The sequence below is a fragment of the Sinocyclocheilus rhinocerous genome, unplaced genomic scaffold (assembly GCF_001515625.1).
Source record: "Sinocyclocheilus rhinocerous isolate Xijiao unplaced genomic scaffold, SAMN03320098_v1.1 scaffold2971, whole genome shotgun sequence".
NCBI lineage: Eukaryota > Metazoa > Chordata > Actinopteri > Cypriniformes > Cyprinidae > Sinocyclocheilus > Sinocyclocheilus rhinocerous.
The window spans coordinates 288,853-294,780 of record NW_015641449.1 but is presented as its reverse complement, the minus strand read 5'-3'; the positions used below and the strand labels follow the sequence as shown (position 1 = coordinate 294,780).

Sequence of the window (5,928 nt, the reverse complement as noted above, 5' to 3'; positions counted from 1 at the left end):
ATTACTTTATTGCATTCCAGACGCTTTTATAGTACTTTTCACTATAAATTTTACGGGCAGCTTGAATGTAAACATTGTCATAAAATCGTTGTATTCCCATTTGCTCGGTTAGGCCCGATTATGATTTGCGTTTTGTAAAATAGCCAACAAATTAATTGTTGTATGCTAACCGATCTCATGAAAGTGCGTAGTATAGCACGATTTTCTGCTTCTATTTGGCGTAATATGGGACACACAGGCTGGCCTATGATAACTGCTGAAATGTTTGCGGGGCAAATCTGAGGTCAGTCTGAGCGCTCATGGTACTCACAGTGCCGTACACCTGCAGGCGCCACTGACTCGGACGGTTGTCGTGGTAATAAACACCGTAAACAGCAACCGTTCACGGTGTTTATTACCACGACAACCTCCAGTGCTTAATGCGCATATCCTATATGAAAAGCATTTTAGGGGGCCCTTGGCTTTTGGGGGCCCAAGGCGGTCGCCTACCTTTGCCTAATGAGTAAGTCCGCCCCTGCCAAGACCTAATAAACCCCAAATACTTCATTTTGATGAACCACAAAACACAATCACTGATACATATACGTTATTTAATAGTTGTGAATTTAATTTGAGAGAAATATATTAATAATCACGTCAGCACTAATACATCATTGGATTTGGACCTATGTCTAATAATATGTTAAACCTTGGAAGGTTTGTCTGATAAGCACACCTTTTTTTATCCTTTTCACACAAGGTGTGATTCTGTCAGAACGGTTGAATGTTAATTAATTTAAAGCTTTAACTTTAAATCTGTTAAAAGTCACAATATATCAAGAAGAGTCACACAACATGTGAAATTACACACAATATGTGATAGCATCGCTTAAGGTGCTGCTCTTCACAAGCATCTTTCCTTATGGATCAATATCCTACCAGCAGGCTAAACTAGAAATAATGAAGACACACGAGTAATATTGTCCTGATCCCACAGCGTCCTTCATCATTTCAGGTGTATTTTCAAGGTAAAAAATAAACAATCATTTACTCTTGATGTTTGTTTGTGTTCAAAAACTTTTAAGAGTTTTTTTAAGAGTTGTCACACAGTGATGTGATATTAAAACTATGCAACATGTTTTTTTTTTGCATCACAAAAAAAAGTGTATCGATAATGCAGGAGGACAATAGTAAAGTCTTTTTTTTTCTTTTTTTTTAGGGCAAGGGAATACTATGGAAGTCAATGGCTACCAACTCAAGGGTGAGTACATGATGACAGAATTTTTGGGTGAACTATCCCTTTAAAGAAACACAAGGCTACAACAAAGACCTTAAAATACCCTCAGTCTCCTCACTATTATACTTCCCATCTTCCACTTCAACTCTAACTTCAGTAATGAGATCTTGAATGGAGATTCTCCTAAAGCTGTGAGCTGTTGCTCTGGTACTTCATGGATCTCGGACACAGCTGTCAGTGCAGCTGAGTGGAGGGGAGAGGGGGGGCTCCTCATTCTGTCTCCTGCGGTCTGCATCGATCATTCTCCAAGGGGAGGCTGTGGGAGCCCTCTCTGTGAACCCAATCAAAGGGGGTGTTCATCGAGAGTGTCTACCAAAAAAAAAAAAAACCCATTCATGCCTAAGCTAACCTCCAGCAAGCACAAACAAAAACTTACCATTCTTCATTGCTCAAAGTTATCTAAGCAGCACTGACATTTTAAACAAAGTTTTTGTTTTAAAAAATGAATGTGCATAACTGATGAGTGTACAACTAATGAGAATATTATATTAAAATACTTTTTGTTCAGGCTACATCATATTCCTATAACCATCACTTATTTAAATACTCAAGATCAATAGCGTTTTTAAGGGAATACGATGTTTTAGAACAGCTTTTCTATTGCCAGTTTGAGAACATTACAGTAATCTCTGCACCTACTGTTTAATATGTTATATTTGTGTTTATTTATAATTTATTTTGCCCCACAAAAATAGCAGTAGTACATCCGTGGACCTCCTGTTGAAAAGTCCTATCTTAAAGAGTAATGCTCTGTCAAGACTGTACTGCAATCATTCACAGTTCCTATTGGTTTCGGTACTTTTTTGATTTCAGTCTCAAACTAACTGAATTAGTTAATTATTGCCCTGTGGTGATCATTCTGCTCTTTGGCCTTGAAAACTCCTTGGCCACTTGAGCAGTTTGTGGAGGTCACTGTCCAACTGCCTGGTGAATTGGCATTGAATGAGTTTTAAGATATTTGTTTGTGTCTGAGCCAATGCAGAACATGCTGCAAATCTATTCTGCTTTCAGCAACACTATCTTCAACAAAAACAAGTAAACCAGTTCTTATGGCAGCTGTTTCTTTGACTAAAAATGAACAAATTTATGTTTTGATTTGTGAGCAGTTGCTTTCTTTCTCTGTAATTTTCACTTTTCGTTATTGGAAAATAATGAAAAAAATATAATAGAAAAAATAGAAAAACTGTTTATGTGTTTTGCTTTCAGCGAGAGATATCTTTGCCACCCAATCGTTCACAGACATTATGCCATATGAGTGGCAGGGATATGTCTTCCATATCAGTGGCAGAAAAGGGATAAGGTAAATCTCATGCTACAATTGTGTCACTCAGAGTCAGGATGGACATATAAAATGTATATCATAAATCCATGTCAACAGAATACACCATCTGATCATCTTTATGGGAAAAAATAAATAAAAACACAGATAGCAAATGAAAAATAACTAGGTGAAACCATTTCACTAAAGCAATAAGTTATGAGAGACTGTATGTTCCACTGATTTTACCACGGTTAAGAAAGTATTTGATAAATAGTTGTAAACAATTGATTTATCAAGCAATAAAGTTCATTATTTTAACTGTACGCTGTTTACAGTTTGCTTGAAATATTGTTGAAACTTTGTACAATAATACAAGAGTTTACAATAATATATAACACATAACTTATGTACTATAGTACAGAAGTATGGTGTGCATATTTGGATGTAGCCAAGCGCTTTCCAGTAAAGCACTTCCAATGGAAGACAAGGCATTGACTGATATAAATGCTAAAATGAACAATAACATTATATGTCTTACCATAAGACTAATGTGATAAACATAACTTGCTTAGTCTGTCTGTGCACTGATAGATGCAGTGTTTCTCTTCCTGTCTTTTGTATAAGTTCAAGGATACCAGAAAGGCAGTTTTAAGAACATTACACTCAACATAATTACATATCGCTAGTACATAACCCACCATATAATATATATATATATATATATATATATATATATATATATATATAACTAATTAGAATGCAACTGTGTATACTTTTTTTAAATTTATTTATTTAAATTAAACATATTAAAGGGATAGTTGACCCAAAATTTAAATTTTGTCATTATTTTCTCAACATCAAGTTGTTCCAAACCAGTATGAGTTTCTTTCTTCTGCTGAACACAAAAGAATATATTTTGAAGAATGTTGGGAAACAAAGAGTGGACGGTAACCATTGACTTATAGTATGGAAAAAATAAATAAATAAATAAATGGAGCCAATGGATCCCTTCAACTGTTTGGTTCTTCAAAATAGATTCTGTGTTTAGAACACCGCTTGACCAATCAAATTCAAGGGATGAAACTGACTGTTGTATATCAGAATTGTAATATTGACATTTATGTAGCACTTGGAAACAATAGTAGAAATATACTTTTTTCACAATCAGTAATGATGTAGTTGTGCTATTGGATGCAGTTTAATGAATAGCTACTAACAATCATTTTATTTATTTTTATTTATTTATTTATTGGTGTAGAAGACATGACATGCTTTCTATGTATTGTAAAGTAAATCAATTGGGACAAATCTGCTCAATCTCTTAAATACTAAATAATATCATCTAGGTTAAGTAAGGGCAAAGATAATCCGTATACTCTCAATTCAAGTTGATCCGACACAATCGGGCATCCTGCGTCTAAGCGCAGTCAGCCCAGATCGACCATTCCCCGCAAAGACTAATTATGTAGCTTCAGTGAACGTACCGATTATACGTAAATCCGGACGCCTTGGCATGCGCCATACGTTCGTCTGTGCATTATTGTGATACTGATAAGCTTCTCTGAGTTGTCCCTGCAACGCACCATGTCCGTTCGGACTCGTTTATGCCATCTACAGATTTGCACAGCTCTGGAGAGCTTTTGATCACGGTCTACACGCGGTCGGTACATGTTTCAACTGACCTGCGCTCCTCGCAACCCATTCTTTTTAAAACTAGGTTCAATCGCTTTCATCGGGGTCTATCTGGATATCGCTTTAGTTTGCGAACGGAATTGCCTGTGCGTTAATGGATTCACTGCTAAACAATGGAGAAACAGATAGCAACTGAAATACGGGAATAAACGGGTGGCGTTCGGAGAGGAATACACATTTTAACGAGAGATGTGGGATAATTGTCTGATTTAGAAGTCCGTGTGGCCGTTTTCAGCTCAACTTGGTGGAAACTACACAAGAATGGTGTGTTAGGACTCGGATTTCAGCGCAGGTCGGTGTGCAAAAGAATGCACTTTGCTCTGTTTCTCTGCTTTTTTTACATGAAACAAGAAAAGAAGATGTGTTGAAACCGCAAAGGCTTTAAAACGCCTCCGTTTAGAATTAAGTGGAATCAAGGCGAATGGATCCGTTTCCAGTGTTTAAGGTAGGTGAAGGGCTTGTCACGTTGATTATTGAGCACCTGTCATGTGTAAAATCATTTCAAAACCATTACTAACACATCAACACAGCTTTTTTTCGATTACAGTTGTACAGAAACTCTGCATTTAACGTGTCCACTTTAACTACACATCACCATCGATCCTGACGAAGGGTTACTTGCACTCCCAGAAATGTTTAGTTATTGGGATAAGGAGAGTTGAGTTTACTAAAAAATATACAATGTGTCCATTATTGGTCTTTTTAAGCATTAGTTGACAATTCAGGTAAAATCTGCCTAATTCTGAAGGCTTATTAATAATTGCTGTGTTAATTGTGTTATTTCCAATGCACAAACAGGCAATATATAATTCACATCGTGTTGTATATATAGTAAGCTTATGCAAACATATATAATTTGTACTCACTTGTGTTTATGGGAGTGGTAGTTGAGTTTCTAATCATGGCTGCATACTTCTTCTATTACACTTGCTACAATGCTATTATATCCTAGTAAAACATATAATTCACATGCACAGGGTGGCCATCAAGTGGCACAATACCACACAAGTTCACACTGGCTCAGATAATTATAGTCTTTGCAAAACACACCACACAAGTGCACAGGGGAACAGAGAGACTGGGCAGGAGATGGAAATTTCAGTACCATGGACAGCACCTGAGTGTAGTTTTACTTGGTTGCCATTATCTACCAATAGATCACAAAGATGCCACTTGAATGAGAACATTATTTTATGGGACCTTAATGAGACTATCTGGCAGATGTCAATTGATGATTGGGAGGCACAAAGAGCATTCACCTTGAGGGCCAGCTCATACAGCGTGTCTGAGGAACAGATTCATTAGATGAACAAGCTTCTAGCACAAAGCCAATTTGATTAGGACTCACGTGCACTGCAGCTCTAATAAGTCCCCTCCCTTTGTGTACCTGCTCCCAACCTTTCCAAATATAACTGAGCACAAAGGCTGCAATTGTCAGCAGTAGTGAATTATAACAGCAAATCAAGCCATTAGAGTCTTTAGTGTGCTGTATCTATAGTTCCAATGTATAATATAAGGTTTAAATGAATGTTTAAAGGGGTCATATGATGCTGCTAAAAATAACATTATTTTGTGTATTTGGTGTAATGAAATGTGTTCATGCGGTTTAAGGTTCAAAAAACACATTATTTTCCACATACTGTACATTATTGTTTCTCCTCTATGCCCCGCCTTTCTGAAACGCGTCGATTTTTACAAA

At 36.7% G+C, this 5,928-nt stretch overlaps 1 protein-coding gene across 1 annotated transcript in view; it reads left to right on the top strand.

Moving 5' to 3' along the window:
- The first annotated feature begins 4,126 nt into the window (after positions 1-4,126).
- LOC107754970 (leucine-rich repeat and fibronectin type-III domain-containing protein 2) overlaps positions 4,127-5,928 on the top strand; it is a 158,788-nt gene continuing 156,986 nt past the window's right edge. Inside the window, exon 1 of the mRNA XM_016571619.1 lies at positions 4,127-4,674. The gene's annotated coding sequence lies outside the window, so the exon portion shown is untranslated. The remainder of the gene's footprint in view (positions 4,675-5,928) is intronic.